At 36.3% G+C, this 18,828-nt stretch overlaps 1 pseudogene; it reads right to left on the bottom strand.

Annotated features, from left to right (window-relative positions):
• Positions 1–46: 46 nt before the first annotated feature.
• LOC120186768 lies at positions 47–17,581 on the bottom strand (annotated as a pseudogene).
• Positions 17,582–18,828: the final 1,247 nt, after the last annotated feature.

The following is an 18,828-nucleotide window of genomic DNA, read 5'->3' as shown; positions in this document are numbered from 1 at the left end:
GAATCATATCAGAATGTTCAAAATAAAAAAAGTAAAAAAAATTATATTGTCTAACAGTTAGTTTTTATTAAAGTGAATAAAAAGCAGGCTATGTTCTGCAACTTAGGAGGATCCTTTTCAACACCTAATGAGTTACAACAACGCTACCCCTTGCCCTTATGTCATCTCATCCGTCCAAAATGGATGAAAAAAAATTAAATTAAAAAGAAGTGAAGCAAAATGTTTGTATCAGAAACCAAAAGGTGACTTCCTTCTGCTACCACCTTCTCCATATTGCTCGTTCCATTTCCTCAGCTCATTCATGCTTGCGGCATCATAAGCAACAGATGGACCCACCTGTTTTTACATGAACAGAACATACATGAACCCGATTGAGCATATCATATTCGATGCAACTAGGACTGCGAGTCTCAAATACTGATATACATAAAACATGAGGATGTTCAATTTTTCTATGTTTTTCCTCAACAATAACTCTTAAAGTGGGGAGGGGTGTTTCAAATTCAGGAAGTAGTTTATGGCTTTTGTGCCATACAAATACAAATTTAGTTTGCATTTCATATTACTAAAGAAGGGTACTCTACCTTGGCTTTTGACTTAATAAAGTCATCCAAATTAAGAGACCTTGGTGCTGCAGCTGCATCATTTTTGCCATCCTAGACAATCAAGTGAAAAATGTTAACCCAACAATCAAACTGCACACTTTATCTTTCTACATGTTCATTTTTCAGATGCATATGTACCAACAGACTACTATCTCTCCTTGAGCATAGTGCATAAAAATCATGTGTAATAGTTCGTTGCAGAATGGTATAGAAGATTCAGGAGGAAAATGCAGGAGGCGCTTAGGAATTGAAGTGAAAGATCAGACCATTATTAGCCTAGAAGCACGATCATATTGGTACATCATTTAATGCACAAGAAATTACCTTGTTTTCTTCTTCTAGAAGTTCTTGCACAGGCCTGTATGCTGCAGCTATGCAGAGGTTCTGCACATAAAATTACAGAGATGTATGAGCTGGAGTGCTGGACAGTTCAACAATTCAAGTGGTACTAAAATCAGTACTTTACCTTCAAATCACTGCCAGAGTATCCCTCAGTTGCATTTGCAAGTTCCTCAAATGAGAAATTAGGTCCTATATTCTCTTGCGCGAGAAATATTTTCAGTATCTTCATACGGTTTCCAGCATCTGGTAAGTCAACATATCCTAAGATGACCACCCATTATAATTCATGAGCAATACTGGTGACTACCATAACTGTTAGCAAAAACATAAGGGGAACTTGTTTGCAGAACCTCACAAGAGTTGGATTTACCTTCTTGGTAAGCGACGAATAACAGCGTCATCAAGATCAAATGGCCTATTTGTGGCACCAAGTATGAGGATTCTTTGGCTATCTTTTGACCTTAATCCATCCCAAGCTGACATGAACTCGTTTCTCATTCTCCTAGTTGCCTCATGCTCAAACCACCTCCACGAGCACCCAGCAAACTATCAACCTATGATGCAAAAATTCAATTTCAAAATTTAATCCCCAGCATCATGAAAATGACTTAAAATCCTAGACAAAAGGAATATAATTGAAAACAACCCCCTCGGGACCCTAACTGGTATTCATGTACATACATATGGAAAAATGACAATTTATTCATGTGGACTTTGCATAGTATTACATGTTTCAAGAAATCAAATGCCGCCATGATTCTGAACTAAAATTTTAAACGGAGATCATGAAGCGGGCCTCTTACTTGAGTCCTACATGGTACATGAGGTAGGTTTATTCTTCCTAGAAACATTTTACACTCCACATAAATTTTATACAACATAGCAAATTATAGTATAGAGTATGTCGTGGTTTTTTCCTTCATTTTTCTGTCATTTACCATAAAGGATTAAAGGACCTCCCAGGAATTGTTGGATTCCTGAAAAGAGAATATTGGTTCTCTTTGGAAAAGAAAAATATATATCATAGCATGGATAATCTTCACTTAAGATTTGATTCATTCAATCTTCCAAGTTTTGCAGGAAAAGGTAATGTTTAAATAAAAATGTTCATGACAGTAAAAAGTTATTTTATTCCCCAAGAGGAACTCACCTCGTCAACAAAAATAATAACTGGAGCCAGCTTGCTAGCAAAGGAGAAAAGTGCCCCAGTGAGCTTTTCAGCATCTCCAAACCACTGTGAAGTAGATAAAAGTAGTATAAGAAATTATAATATTTTCAGGGAAAACAGGGGAGGATATCAACAGTAAATCAGAGAGAATTTTCTTCTTTTTCTATCGTTGCAGTCCTCTTGTTTCCTTTTTTTTTTTTTGTTCTTTTGGCCAGTGTGTATAATTAATGCAAAGATGGTTTTGATCAATCGGCATGAAAGGCAAGACAAAAGTGCTAATGCCTCTGCAAACAAAATTGAACCACCTAGCATAAAAGACAAGGAATTTATTGAGATGATAAGTAGATGAAATTCATTCGTTAGTTAATTCAGGCTGAGGAGGGATTTGCCTTGATCATAAAATTCTTGACTCAGAAATGGAAATATTGTAAAAACAGTTCAGTGCCAGAAAACAAATACGGATCTACAGAATGAAAAAGGTACTGCAATCTCATTGACTTGACAACTTTCATTTCTGCATACCTTTGATGTAAGAGCTGAACCGGTAATGCCGATAAAGTTTGCTCCCGCTTCTGTTGCCAATGCCTTAGCAAGAAGGGTTTTCCCGGTTCCAGGAGGACCAAAAAGTAATATTCCTTTGCAAGGCTGAAAAGTAATTCACAGAATTACATACAGAACTTAACCAATTTCCATTAGCATCCACAAGAATATAAGGTCAAATACCCGCAATAGGTTTCCATGAGAAAAAGTTCAGGCCTTTTCATTGGAAGAATGACAAGTTCATTCAATGCTTTCTTCACGTCTTCAAGAGCACCTATATCTTCAAATTTGACACCAATTTCACCAGGTGCTACCACAGCTGAAACAAAGTTGCTTTCATACTCATCCTTTGCAAGGTTCTGCAAAATTTACATCAAGTAAACTCAGTATCAATGTTACATTCAAGTTTCAACATTTTTTACAATGAGAATGCAATTCATGCCTTCAACTTTTGCACAGGCTTTCGAGATAATGTTTCTTGCTCCTTCAATCTCAAAACTGCAATTTCAAGGCTTCACATGAAATGAAGAAAAGTGAAAATGAAGCGGTGGAATCCCTGATATTGTTATGCATATATAGGGCATAGGTACATCACTATCATTTATGCAAATACCTATCACCTTAGGGAGACGTACCTTTCACGAGGCAGACATAATCTGTCACCTTTTATGGAAGGAAATGCACAAGATGATAGGTAATGGTTTTTAGCCCAGCCAACAACCTTTTCAGCTTCTTTCAACAAAAATTAAAGGTACGTTAGTGCCAAAGTATTTTTCGATACAAGAGCAGTTATCATTATCATTCCCAGCAGACAGAAAAAGTGGTATTCCCAGTGATATAGCACAAAGTTAACAGGACCAACATATAGTGAAGTTTTCAACTTCTAAACCATAGCCATATATAGTTTACGGCACTTATTGCAACCACGAGCAAAAAGATGGCAATGCCGCAACAACACCATGTGATTAACCTATCAAATGAGTTAAAATGAAATTGATTTTGTTTAACTGGTCAAATTGACTCGATCCTATTGCATCAAAGATTATGTTTGTTCTTGACAAGTAACTTTGAAATAGAGGAACATGAAGAGTGAACGTTACCTATGTTTATTCTGAGAAAGGCAAAATTAAATTTACAACTAATTTATTAAAGTAAAAGTTGCTACGGTAGATTTCTATGAAAGTGAATCCTTACTGTGGTTAGTCAGTATCACACCATCAGTATTTGTATGCAATAGGTCCAAACATGACAGCTCATTTTGTTCAAGAACCTACAAGACAATTGTTTCACAAATAAAATTCTCACAACAAAGAAAATGTTACAATGAAATTAACAGTAGGCCTAAGCTTCAGCAGCACTCCACAACTAAAACCAATTTGTATCCCTTTAAAAATAAAATTGTGAATGAGAGCTGTCAAATAATCAAAACGAAATTTACTGCATACCTTATGTAATTCATTTATATTGCTTCTAGATATCACGATTCTCCGATCCTCATTAAGTTGTTTATTGAATATTCCAAGGAGATCTTCCTCCTGGAAAGTGTAGCAAAATATTAAAAAAATACATTTGGATGATTTAAGTCTAGCCTTAAGTCTCGTCTTTTCACTTGGAATTACCTCAGGAGGATGGATATACAAAACATTATTAAAGAGCTTAGATATTTCATCACCAGTAGATCTCTTGGTTGCTTTAAGACCCTCAGCAAGGCTCTTCAAAGAGAGAGGCTGCAAATTAAATGAAAATCTATTAGTGATGCTTAGAATAGATTGAATTAAAAAGTTATGAAAGCTCATATCCAAAATAAAGCACATTAGAAACAATAAACATGGGGGGGGGGGGGAATAAAGGAACCTCCTTTAATTTAAATAACAGAAAAAATGATAATACACATGAAGACCTAGAGATTCTCACCACCACTCCTTCCCTTTAGGTATTGAGCACTTAAATCACCAAGAAAGTTTTCTTAAAAGACTCGAGACTTTGAAAAAATAAAAATATCTATATGATAGTAGTTGAATTACAAAGATATTATTGTTGATGCAAGGCATTGAAGTTCAGCAAATTGCTTAGTTAATTGATTAGATAGATGGAGAACAATCATATACACGATAATAAAATGGAAATGCATTAGAACAGTAAAAGTAGATCCCTTGAAACATATTAATGTAGGTTGGAGAAGCTTCTATTAGCTGCAGAACAGGAAGCAAACAACAGTGGAGAATTTTTTTCAAAAACCCAATCAAGGTAAAACTACAGGTGAACATTGAATAGAAAGATGACTCCCATGCCAAATAAATTACAATAAAGTTTGCAAGCATACCAGTTTTGCAAGGCGACCAATATTTGGGAGTATCATCGTCTGTTGAAGAAGTCAGTACCGATTATAGACAGAAAAAAAGGAAGACGTCAATCCTAATAATCTGGAGTGTGATTTTATGAGTGCAAGGATTCTTAAGTTATCAAAATACACAGAATATGCATATGTGTTAGTGAGAGAAGCTCCAGCTTCTCTCTAACCAAGGTGTTTTCAAATTTCGAATTACAAAAGCCCAGGCGTCTTTTGAAAATTTTCTCTCTCCTCCGACATCCACCCATTGTCAGCTGCCTCCGACAACGTCCGTGCTGCCGCCGCCGTCCGCCGCCATACTCCGACCACCGTTTGAAGCTTTTTTCTCCTGGGAAGTTCACCGACTCGAGGTGATTCCAAATCTGGCTTTAGATTTGCGATTGAGACATTCAATCGACGCAGATCTGCTCGAAGTTCACCGTCGATTTACGCCTCTTCCCGCCGCTAGTGGTCGTCTCCGCCTCACCACCGGACTCAGCTTCTTCTCGCGATCATAACTCCCTTTCCTAGTGTCGAAAATCAGTTCTATTTCCAGTGTACTGGTTCGGTGAAATCTTACCCTATCCAAGCTGTCTGTTTTTCCAGTTAATCCTCTTCCCAACTTCCCAGTTCTATCCATCTGGTTCGGTGAAATCTTACACTATCCTCCAAGCTGTCTGTTTTTCCTGTAAATCATCTTTCCCAGATCTCTCCATGGATCCTCTACGCTCGTCTAAGCACAGGCGTACTAGTGGTTTAGCTGCAACAACTGCGCAGGTGCAGCGTCTGTGAACTCCATTAGTACTTCCTCTGGACCTGACAATGCAATCAATTTTTCATTTTCCGGCAAGGAAAAACGTGAGAGGGAGAGCGAAAAGGAAAGGACAAAGCTCCGGAGACGGAACAGGCGAGCCTTCACTAGACGTATGCTGGCCGGATTGCGGCAGTTTGGTAATTTCCATCTCAGAGCGTTCTAATATGAACGATGTACTGGCCGCCTTGGCCCGTGAGGCAGGTTGGACAGTTGAGGCCGACGGCATACCTTCAGGCAATCGCCTTCGCCCCAAAAGCAGCAAAATTCAAGAGTATTCTCAGCAAGGTTGGGTGATAGTCCTTTATCAACCGGGTGTTTGAAAAATTGCTTTGCTAAAGCTACTTCAGACTGTCACCCTCCTGTTGGAGGATTGATGACAATGGACTGTCTTCTTCTCAAGGAGGGAAACAAAAGCTCGGAACTAATTCTGTAGTGCAGACAACACCAACTTACCTATCGCTGATATTGTTCAGGATGGAACCAAGGAGAGCATCATGAAAGGGTACTCCCATGAAAAGTTTTCCTAAGTAACGAGAAGGGAGAAAAAATGAGTTTCAAAATTGGTCGAAGGATGGTCATCCAAGAATCGGAAATGGGATCAGAAATGGTTGTTTCACGATTTTTATCGAAAACCTTCCAGATGATCCATTGGAAGAGACTTGGGTCTATTTTTGGCACACATGGTCATGTTATTGATGCCTTCATTCCTAAAAAAGAAACTCGAAAGGGGTCCGTTTTGGGTTTATTCGGTATGCAAACTATTGAAGAAGCAAGGAGAGCAATCTCAAAATGAATGGCTCTCGTATCGATGGCAGCAAAGTTGGCGTTTCTTATGCTAAATTCAAACCTCGACATTCCTATTGGAGGAAGTCCTCGTCAGGTTTCTTCGCAAGTCCGGGATGAAGATGATTCGAGGAAGAATCATTATATAAGTTGAAGGTGTTATAGATGAAGAAAAACTTCAGGTGTTGAGCAATTGTCTAGTGGGGTGGTGCAAGGACTTTGTCAAAATGGTCATCTCGCTAGACAAATGCAAGCGAAGGGCCTCACTGGCTTACCTTAATGAGAGCTGCTGGTAATGCGATTTTAATGATTTTCGAAGACAATGCTTCATTGAGAAGTGTGAAGAACAATAAATCAATTATTCTCGCAGAGTGGTTCTCCATAGTCGAAGCTTGGTCAGAGAGTTTGGTAATGGAGTGTCGTCGAGTATGGTTAGTTTGCGAGGGTGTTCCTTTTCACGCATGGAATTGGAATACTTTCAAGAACATTGTTGATAAGTGGGGTTATTACTAGCTATCGACGAAAGTTGTCAGTCTCCATCATCTTTTGATCGGGCAAAAATTCAAGTCCTCATAAAGGCTGATGCGAGAATTGATGCAGGTTGGTGACAACTTCTTCAAGGTCATGGTGCATGAGATAGAGCCTTCATTCAAACCAAACTCTTGGGCTCCTGAAGAAGACGAGTCTCATAGATTGTGGCTTTGGATGAGGATATATAGGGTTAAGGTGTTGTTGTAATGGTGTACATCACCATGAGAGGATATTCCGTGGTGTCTTTGTATCGGGTATTATTATCAATAAAATTTGAGGTACTCTTTTCTTCCTTCCAATGTTCGTTAACATACTTTTAGTATGTGAACGAATACGAAGGGAGTTTTTAATGAGACCTCCAACTTCTATCAAAAAAAAAAAAAATACACAGAATACTAAAAGCTCCAAAAGTCGGTTCCCAATGCTTACAAATTTCTCTTTCCCCTTTGACCCGGTTCCAACTCTGTTCTGCCCAGAAATCAAAACAACAGAGCCTGATAATTTGTCAAACATTTCGTGAACCTTGTTGACAAATTCTTTACTTTTTGACTTGGGAACCGCCCTAGACAACCACAACGAAGAATCTTGAAAATACACAATAAGAGGTTGCTTGGAATGCAAAACCTGAAAAGAAGGCAAAAGAAAAGATCAAGGACCAACAAAGCCTGGATTAAAACTCAAATAACAAGTCAACAAACTGCTTTACTTGTAGACTTAACAAAGGCAGAATTCTTTAAGCTGATTATTAATTTAGGACTTTAAACCTCGAGAACAGAGAAAAAAAAATTGGCTTGAGATACTTTCAAAAGTAATATGGCATCTTAATTTGAACTTACTAAAACCCATATGCCTCATTCGTTTGGTTAGTGTAATAGCATGAGTACGTCTTATTAATACATTCGTACTAAAATACGTATGATACCATCAGTATTATAATAGTTCAATGTTTGATAGGAAAAAAATGTTGAACAAGTAAAGCTAAGGAATTAGTTTATGAAGTATAACTTTGTCCTAGGGAGGGTTAAAGATAGGTTGATCATAGAGAGTGATAGCAGAGTTGCAGTAGACTGGATCAATAAGGTTGTCTCATGTCCAGCTGTTTATGGTTTCATTGTTAAAGATATTGTTGAGTGTCTTAAAACTGTCGGGGGGGTTGTTAGATGGATTGCAAGGACAGCTAATATGGATGCTGATGCTCTAGCAAAGGCTGGTATATGTTGATTATTATGTTGTTGACTTCTATAGTTCGGTTTTAAGGCTCAAGAATTGTTGTAAGGGTCTACTTGGATTTTTCTTTCCAAGGTTGTAATTCTTATTTTCTTCAATGAAATTATAAGGCACTCTTTCCTCCTTCCGATGATTAGAAGCTTCTTTACAAGCTAATCAAGAAGGAGGTTTTTAAAGAGACCTTCAAATCTTATCAAAAAAAAGTATAACTTTGTCCTTAGTGAAAGAAGAAAATCTAATAACTCGTGAATTTTCTTTTCATAACTAAATATAGTCATAAGTTCCACTTTTACTTAAAAATGATATATTCAATGCGTGTTATTTTTATGAAACTACTGATTAAATGCTAAAATTTATCATTTTTTATGTTTATGAAACAAAATTTATTAAAAAATTGTTTTTAAAATGAAATAAAGCCAAACAAATATATTTGAAAAAAATAGAAGTTACGATTATTTTTAAATATATATATTCAAGTTTAAAAATTATATAAATTTTAAAAAATAGACAAAATAAAAATAAAATACATTAGTTGAAATAATGCTAAAAGTGAAGTGGGGAAAAACCCATAATTGTACTCTTGAGCAAGGGTACTTTGGAAACATAAAATTCTATTGGGTAATGTCAGTGGATGTTGGCAGAACGTATCTGAAACTTTACCTCACATAAAGCTTCCATGGCAATATAGCATCCTCTGCCTGAGCCTCGTGATCATGCTCAACATCCTTAACTGCAAACAAGTTGTCAGTTGTTTAAATTTATACGAAAAATACCTTGCTAACACTAATGGATCAGTGCAAACCAAACAAACTCTCACATAATATAATATCTAACAAATGTAACTGACTAGAGTAACATCTCGAAGGCATAAAGATTAAAAAAAATATAAGAATGTATTCAGAGGATCTAAAGCCTAGAAGACGAAAATATTCCAGTTCAATAAATTGTGTATGTTTTTTCAAGAAACTCTAGCCTACCTTTTTTTTTTTTTTTGATAATAAGGAAGGCCTCATTAAAAAACCCCTTCATATCCGTCAAGCAACAGAGACTTGACGAACATTGGAAGCAGGAAAAGAGTGACTAAGAAATTTTATTGCAATACCCAGTAACAAAAAGATCACAATACCGCCAAGAACCCTTGGCAGCCCTCAACACTGTGCAAAGATGCACTACAATTAAGCATAAATAATTACCCTACAGAAAACAACCTCCATATATGACTCAAGCAAAAAAAGGATAGATATAAAATATCAGCTCAAGCAACACAATATTGAGAACATTCATGTTAATTTATCTATAACCCAATCTTACTTCGATCACAAATATTATATTTGGTAGATAGAGTTAACAGCTTCAAGCTGAGAACCTCCAACGTTCTTATTTAAAAATGCACTTAATAAACTGAGTTTTAATATCAGGAATACTGAGGCAAGACAGCATTGAGAAGACTTAAACATGATGAATAGAAGGAAAAAAGTGGATTTGATAGAAAGCCAAAAATATAATCCCTACAGACATAAAATGTATACACAACAACAACAACAACAACAACAACAAAACCCAATTCCCATATGTATGGGGTAAGGGGGAGGTAGGGTAGTAGGCTACCCCCAACGCCAGGTTGAGAGTAACTTCCGTGGAAGACCTCCGGCAGTCAGAAAATTAAAAATTTAGATCAAATGCAATGCATGTAAATAAATACATAAATACATAGCTAAACAGTATTATGCAGTCATTAAAATCATATGTGCGTCTGTAAACGGGAATTAATCCCTGCATAATTATCCCTGCGAAAGAATCTCTGCATATAGACATAAGCATAAGATAAGATCCGGCTAAATTTAAAAGAGGAAACATGAAGAGAATGATACACAGAAGTAAACGTTAGCAAGCCCAGTTCTAATCCTTCATAAATACCAATAACAGAAACATATAAAAAGTATAAGTCATGGAAAATACTACAAAGACATTAAAGAAGACAGAGGTGATACACCCTATAGATGTGACCCACACTACTCGACTACCCTATCTTTAGCCTCCATATTTTCCTATCAGAGGTCATGTCTTCGGTAAGGGCTAAATCCCTCAAATCAGATCTCAAGCAGTCTTCCCACTTTCGCCTTGGTCGTCCTTTCCTTCTGGCACCGTCGACTGTAATCGACTCTACCCTCCTTACCGCATCCGACGGTAGTCGCCTAAGGACATGCCCAACCACCGTAGTCTTCCCTCCCTCAATTTTTCGGAAACAGACACCACCCCCAAGGACATCCTAATAGCAGAGTTTGTCGATATCCCTCAGAGTCTTACCACATGTCCATCGAAGCATTCTCATTTCTGCGGCCTCAATCCTCCTTACGTGATCCTTCTTGGTTGCCCAACTGATCCATACAACAGCGCTGGTCTTATTGCCATTCTATAAAATTTTCCCTTAAGTTTTAGAGGGACCTTCTTGTCACACAGAACTCCAGTAGCGGCCCTCCACTTTAGCCATCCCGCCTTTATACGGTGTGTAACGTCATCATCTACACCCCCATCTTTATGTATCATAGACCCTAGGTACTTGAAACAATCCTTTGAGGGGAGAACGTGTCCTTCTATGCATACTTCTACATCTTCATCGTTTTGGTTCCCATTGAAGTTTGAACATAAATACTCTGTCTTTTCAATATTGATCCTTAACCTTTTCTTCCAAGCAGTCTTCCAGGTAGCCAGTCTACTATTCAACTCAGATTTTGTTTCAGCAACTAAGACAATGTCGTCAGCGAAAAGCATCACCATGGTACACCGTCTGGTGTCGCAATAGATGTCGTCCAAAACATAAAATTCTATTGGGTGTGTCAGTGGATGTTGGCAGAACGTATCTGAAACTTTACCTCACATAAAGCTTCCATGGCAATATAGCAATCCTCTGCCTGAGCCTCGTGATCATGCTCAACATCCTTAACTGCAAACAAGTTGTCAGTTTGTTTAAATTTATACGAAAAACCTTGCTAACACTAATGGATCAGTGCAAACCAAACAAACTCTCACATAATATAATATCTAACAAATGTAACTGACTAGAGTAACATCTCGAAGGCATAAAGATTAAAAAAAATATAAGAATGTATTCAGAGGATCTAAAGCCTAGAAGACGAAATATTCCAGTTCAATAAATTGTGTAGTTTTTTCAAGAAACTCTAGCCACCTTTTTTTTTTTTTTGATAATAAGGAAGGCCTCATTAAAAAACCCCTTCATCCGTCAAGCAACAGAGACTTGACGAACATTGGAAGCAGGAAAAGAGTGACTAAGAAATTTTATGCATAATACCGTTACAAAAAGATCACAATACCGCCAGAACCCTGCAGCCCTCAACACTGTGCAAGATGCACTACAATTAAGCATAAATAATTACCCTACAGAAAACAACCTCCATATGACTCAAGCAAAAAAAAAAGGATAGATATAAATATCAGCTCAAGCAACACAATATTGAGAACATTCATGTTAATTTATCTATAACCCAATCTTACTTCGATCAAATATATTTATATTTGGTAGATAGAGTTAACAGCTTCAAGCTGAGAACCTCCAACGCTTCTTATTTAAAAATGCACTTAATAAACTGAGTTTTAATATCAGGAAATACTGAGGCAGAACAGCATTGAGAAGACTTAAAATGATGAATAGAGAAGGAAAAAAGTGGATTTGATAGAAAGCCAAAAATATAATCCCTACAGACATAAAATGTTATACCATTTAACAAATAAACAGGACTTGCAGACTCGGTGCATTTCTCTCCCTCTCTTCTTTTCCTCTGGTATCAGCACTACATCCAAAATGACTGCAACTTTGTCTCCGTTCACCTCATATACCTCGCCACGTTGACCACTACATAGGGACCTGTAGACATCAAAGATCAGTAAATATGCCACAATATCAAAATTAGGATGTTTAAAACTGAAAACAAACAGCTATAACTTCAAGCACAGTTCCCACGAGAGAGAAATTCAAGCTTAGCGCATGAAGTACCAATAAGTTTATTCTTTACTGAAAAAAAGGGAAACAAAAGATTAACTATGCCAGACTAGAAGAATGAAAACATAGAAAATGTATTGCAGTTAGTATAACAGAAGTCACGGTCAAAATAGAAAAGCAAATCCCACAGAACTCTAGTTTTACATAATTTGCTACCAGGAACTTTGCACCTGATCAAACCACTAATCATATTAACAACCAACTGCATACCATTCAAATTGTTTAAATGATTGAAACAAAGACCACTCAAGATGTAACCACATCAGATATTATACCAGATATTCAACCATATCTTATTGTCAAATTAGTTGCTACAATATCAAAATAGCACCTTCTTAGAGGAATGTTACGCTCTAAACATATGGCATGTCTAGCTATACATTCCTCGCTTGCATGATTAAGAAATCCCCAAGCCTGTTTACAATATTTTTTCCCAATAAAAGCCAAAACTTGGAAAAGGAAATAACTCAGCCACTTCCATCCACAATTGTTTGGAATGCTGAATCGCATGATCATATTCTGCCCTTTCCCTCCATAAATGTCCTATCTATTATAGACTATCCAAAGAATTCAAGAAGAACGTAACCATATTAAACATCCTTGAAATGGTAAAACTTCTGAAACCAGCAGACTTAATTGGAACCGCAAGTAATATAGAAAAACAGGTAACAATCCCTCAACTCAGTTAATCAAAGAAAAGTGAAGTAAATAAAGAAGATTGTGTCATAAAATCTCACTATACTGCAGAAAATTAAAGAAGATGGGGACAAGAATGCCCTCATATGAGCCAATAAAATCCATCAAATAATTGGTTCTCTCCTTTTCCTCATATGTAGCCAATAAAATCTATCAAACAATTGGTTGACACCCTCTTCGAAGGACAAGACATGAGTCACAAAAGAATGTTCAATAAAATGATTTTCCATGTACACATGGTTCGTATCATGTTTTCCTTCAATTTCCTTCAAAAGATAAAGCTAAGACAATATTCGAGCAGTAGTCAGAAGGAGGCCTATGAATTTAAAGGACTTGATGTATCAAATATAGAAACAAGCACAAACGCAGATACTACTTTCTCTGACTAAAAAAGATTAACAAATTACGCTAAAGAATGGAGAAGAGCCATGTTTTGAATCCAAAATAACTGAACTCAAAGTAGCAAAGAAAATAACCAATGACATCATTCCAAGTTTCTAATCTAATAAAGGTTTAGATCATTCTAGGTTAGCAAACTTTATCTACCCACCAAGAAAATTACTCTCCACCATTTGCTCACTGGAAACATTGTGGAAGATAAAATAACCAAAAGGATTCTAAAATGAAAATTAACCATCACTAGAAGGCATTTTTAAGAAAGCCCAATGAATAACGGTTTAAGAGCTCTTCTTCTATACATCAGACCGACTTACCAACCCACTTGCCTTGAATACTCATATAAACATTAGTTGATCATCAGGTGTTAATATCTCCCCCAATATGATCCGTGATGGATATGTAAGTCAAAAATCATTGGAAGGTGAAATGGAAGTTCATGGAAAGGATGAATTAGCCATCATCATATAAACTAACTAGTAGCTCAAACAATTTGATTGCAACAAAAATAAACAGGCAACCCTGACACTTCGAAGAAAGAGAGATTCCAAAATTACAGGTCGTGTCACGAGTCTTGCCAATAAGGCATCTTATCAGCTGATCAGCAGCAGATGAACAATGAATGCTCAGTAATCTTCCATCATGGAACCCATAAAAAACAGTCATACAAAGGAAGACACAACAGAAACAATAAAATATAAAAATAAAAACAGAAAAGTGCTGAGATATCCATCGCCAACCTGGTAAACCCCAAAACTGCCTACCTAGAGTTGCAGCATTTCTTCAACATTTTTTTAGAAATTACAGAAATTCAAAAGTAAAATAACAGACTGCCATTTGACATTCTTTATTTTCTTTAACAAAATCAAAAATAGTTGATATTGCTAAAGTGAAGAACAAAACAGAATCCAAGAAATCTACCATATAGATGAGCATGGTTAATAAAAACCAAAACAATATACAGGTATGTTAATCTATTTCTTACTTTTCAGTAGCTTCACTCTGCACATTAGGTCCAATATATTCACACGGTCCCCTTAAAAAGAAGAAAAAATAGTTAGAAGAATGAAGAGTTAAAAACTGTGTACAGCTAAAAACTGTATGAAAAGTAGTTATCAATATCATACACAGCCACTAGAGAGGTGGACAAATTAGGCCCAACACCAACTAGAAGACGACCAACTTTGAAGCTATAAGCTTAATAATATATTGCCATAACCCAAAAGTAGAACAGCAAAAGCCTTCCACAATACCTATACTAACAGCTCAAAAAATTATTTCTATAGCCAACTCCAGCAGGGCAGCTACTTTCAAGTAATGTCGTTATCTCTAATTTTAAGGTGATAATACAACATTCATTTTCTACAGTGTTCTTTGCACCATATTTTTCTCACTGCTGATAAGTTTCCTTGAAAGAAACTCACATGCTCAAGCATATTCAAACTTAATATGCCCACAAAAAAGAGAAAAGTTTTTAGTAGGAAAGACTCCTTCAACATATTTAACCATGACCAAATATAATACCAGGAATAAAAATTAATAAATATAGACAGATAACACTTCAAAAATTGAGACATGAATGCGTTCGAATGCATTCGCCTGATAACATTCGACATGTTAACGGCAAGATTTTAATTTTTTTCACTTTACTTGGTAAAGGAGGTTCTAAAAACCAGACCAGGGCATTCTAAAAGTTTTTTTCTATTTCTAGCAACAAGTTTCCTGGGTCAATGGTTATAGAACATCTTCATAAATGAATTCAGAGGAAAACATAAAGGAAGCAGACGTAGAGAAAAAAACTCAAATAGATAGTTTTTCATGTTCTCATTTATATCAAATACAACAGGAGTACAGAGGGGAAGAGATACCTTCTATTTTAAAAGCACATTTTAGAATAAACGGAACTTCCACGTGATTATTTACTAAACAAATTTGCATATATAGCCACCTGAAATTAGTTACCTTTCTCTAAAAGCTTCTTGGATTTATCAACAGATTTCATCAGCCTCAGAATTTAAGGATTCTGAGGAACTCTCAGATTCTCCAGAGATTCTCTGCCAAGATGTAATAACATAAGCAGGAAGAATTAAAAAACACCACATAAAACAAGTTTTACAAATACAAAAGAAATCAGGGACTCCATGAAGAAGTAACACAAAAGATAACTAAGATTTAAGCTAATTATTAATGAGTCCTTTGAACTCATTGAAAAACAGACTCAAACGAACCTTCCTTTTACTTCCCCCTTTTCACCAAGTACTATAATCTTTCAATCCCAGTAATCTTTCAGCTCTGCGGCCTCGAAGATTACCAGGCCAGATCCAGCCCAGCACCAAAAATACCAAAACTATTCCACAAATGATTTACCTTAATTTTATAGAGACAAATTAGATCATCCAGGTTAACACTTATGACTCATAACCTTGGGAAATGAGTACAACCATCCTCATGGCCCAGATTTCTGGTTTCCAAGTCCCAAGAGTTTGGAAGACAAAGAATGAACATAAAATGCAGGGTCAGACCAGAAGCCAATTAGAAAGGTTATCATTTAGAGACTAATGGATACACAGACCTAATATAATTATGAAAAAATCATCATAAAACCAAAAAAATACCCTCGTTCTTTACACTGCACCGTCCAACACTGGCTTTTAAGCTGGTTAGCGGTTAACATTTTACTTATGCCTTTCCCTACCATGCATTTTTCAAAATAAGTACCTTTAAGAAGGCAATGTTATAGTACGGAACATTCTCAATAAAAAAGAACAATACCACCATGAAAATATACCTTCTCAAACTCTTCCAGGCCATTGGGAACAAGTTTCTTGAGGGCTGCTTCAGCAGTTGCCTGCACTTCATCCACATCACTGCAGTTTGTCTCATTGCTACTTGTCCAGTCTTCCTCATTACTGGCATCATTTTCATCCTCAATATCCGACTCTGAAGTACCATCTACTGCAGATTTCCGATTATCATCATCTGATTCAGACTCTGACAAGCAGTCATCACCGAAATCCTAAAAGAAAAATGAACAGATAACCCCCCCAATTTTGGAGCATAATTAAAGGGGAAAACAAAGTTCGAATTTCTAAGTCATGTAAATCTCACTATGGAGCAAGAACACTGCTATCAAGAACCAAAAGCGGCACTTGCAACTGTCGCGCCATCGCCCTAACCATTCTCTCTCTATAAAGTTCAGTGCCTACAGAGATATCAAGGAAAATACTAGAAGGGAAAAAGGAAAGAGTAACACAAGGAAGAATACAATGAGAAATAGTTTATATCAGTTTCATACCTGGGATACTTTGAAGCAATATTCTTCCACTCGAAGAAGGCAATCGAGCACCATAAGAAGCAGTGAGCTCCTTATGTCTCAAATGTGAAGCAACACACTCAACCAAAACATTTTTGGTATTATCACTACATAGAAAAAATCTAGTAAATTGATAACAGCAATAAATTTAAAAATGAAAAAGGAATGCCAAAAAGAAAAGGAAAAAGAAACTGCAAAAGCATTACTGAATGTAATAAGGAAATTTCCCAAGAAACATGAATTTTCTCCCACGGCAGAACTCTGCGCAGAACTCGTTTTTAAACTTCTCACGTCTAGTCAAAAATGGTGATTCCTTCTTCTTACTCTCTATATAAAGTTTTCATTATTGAGCCATTCCTTTTGATCCTTTTCCAAGCTGAGCATGTACATCACAAGTCTTCATATCCTTCCCTAACTTTTCCGACTGAGTCTTTCCCTTATCAAAGTCAGTGCTATCATTCACAGGTCTAAAGTTATCCTCACTGGCATTCCTTCCATCACCTTTAGAGCTATACAAACGCAATTGATTGGTACTTAAACTTGGAGTAGACCTTCCATACATAAAAGCAGGAGCACTAGCTCGAGTATATGATGAATCTAAAACACTTTTTAATCAAACTAACATCTGAATAACCAGTCCACACAGCATATGCGCGGTTCAATGATTGATGACAAGCATGATCCTGGGAATGTGTCCTAATCAAATGTTTCCACTGTTGAAACACCAGACTCCATCTCTGGCTTCTACCCTTTATCCTCCTTGCATACATTGTAACCACCAGCTACTCTAGAAACCTGTATTGCAAAGCAAGCTTCCATAAGTTGATACGGACTCCAAATAACAATTTAACCACAAAAGATAAAGAACGAAAGAATGGTACCATAACCAGAAGAAGAAGAAAAACACTATCAAAGAAACACTCCCCATCTCTACTTTAAACAACTAGATTTTAAAAAATTCGGAACCATTGATTGTCATTTTGTCCCGATGACAAACCGTGTCATATCCAAAAGAAAATGAGAAAGAAAATAGAAAAGCGTTTTCCAAAAGTAAGCCCCACGATGGCAAACCAAAATTAAGAACCTTTTAAGCTAACTTTTCCAAGGAAAAAAAAAACATTTAAGCCGTGGGGAATTTTGAAATTTCCGGGAAAATACAATCCCATCGAAGAAATAGTTTCCCAATAGAATCCTGCTAAGACAAACAAGTTAGTTTTCGAAAGTCTCCCACTTTCTAAGCTTCCCCATAACCATACGCGGGAAGATGATTACCGGCTCACCGCAACTCCAATAATAATAGTCAAATATAATCAAACCGGAACTTATAATTGAATCGTAAAGAAGAACGGTTAATGCATTAAACACACAAGTTACAAACCTCTCCGTTATTAATGTTAGAAGCAAAGTTAAAGGTAGGATTGTCGTCCAATTGACATGGTAGAGGGGGTCGGATACAGGGAGAAGAAAAGCGAAAGACTAGAGGTTTTGGTGGAAGGAGAAACCGAAGGATAGTGCGAGAAGAGCGTTGGTAATGAAAGAAAGGGCTTTCGTGTTCCTGCCGAGGTTCGGTTTTTGTGTTTTGGGAGTAGGTTTGGTGAGTCGGGTTTTTTATGGGTTGGATTCGTTATTACATTTTTGCTTATATTTTAACGAAAATTGGGCTTTACCCGTTTAAACCGGGCTTTTATCTCTGTCCAGGTAGGGTGTTCATTTTTCGGTTTTAATCGAATTAACCGATCGAATTGAATTAGTTCGGTTAATTCGGTCGGCCACTGAATTAGTTCGATCGGGAAACGGTTAATAAATTTTGTATAATTCGGTTCGAAATCGGTTAATTAACCGAAATTAATTTTTAAATATTAAAATATTATATATAACATATGGTCTCAGCCAAAACCATTTAAAACTCAATTAATAATTTAATATCCAATAACTTTTAAACTTAAATCAATATTAATTAATTAAAAATTTTATATAAAATTTTATTTTATAATTATATATTATTTAAATTAATTGTAAATTGTTTTTTTAATTAAAAATATTCAATTTTTATATAAATTTAAAAA

This window comes from Hibiscus syriacus, unplaced genomic scaffold (genome assembly GCF_006381635.1).
Source record: "Hibiscus syriacus cultivar Baekdansim isolate YM2019G1 unplaced genomic scaffold, ASM638163v2 tig00113719_pilon, whole genome shotgun sequence".
Lineage (NCBI taxonomy): Eukaryota > Viridiplantae > Streptophyta > Magnoliopsida > Malvales > Malvaceae > Hibiscus > Hibiscus syriacus.
This window is presented reverse-complemented; position numbering and strand designations above follow the sequence as displayed.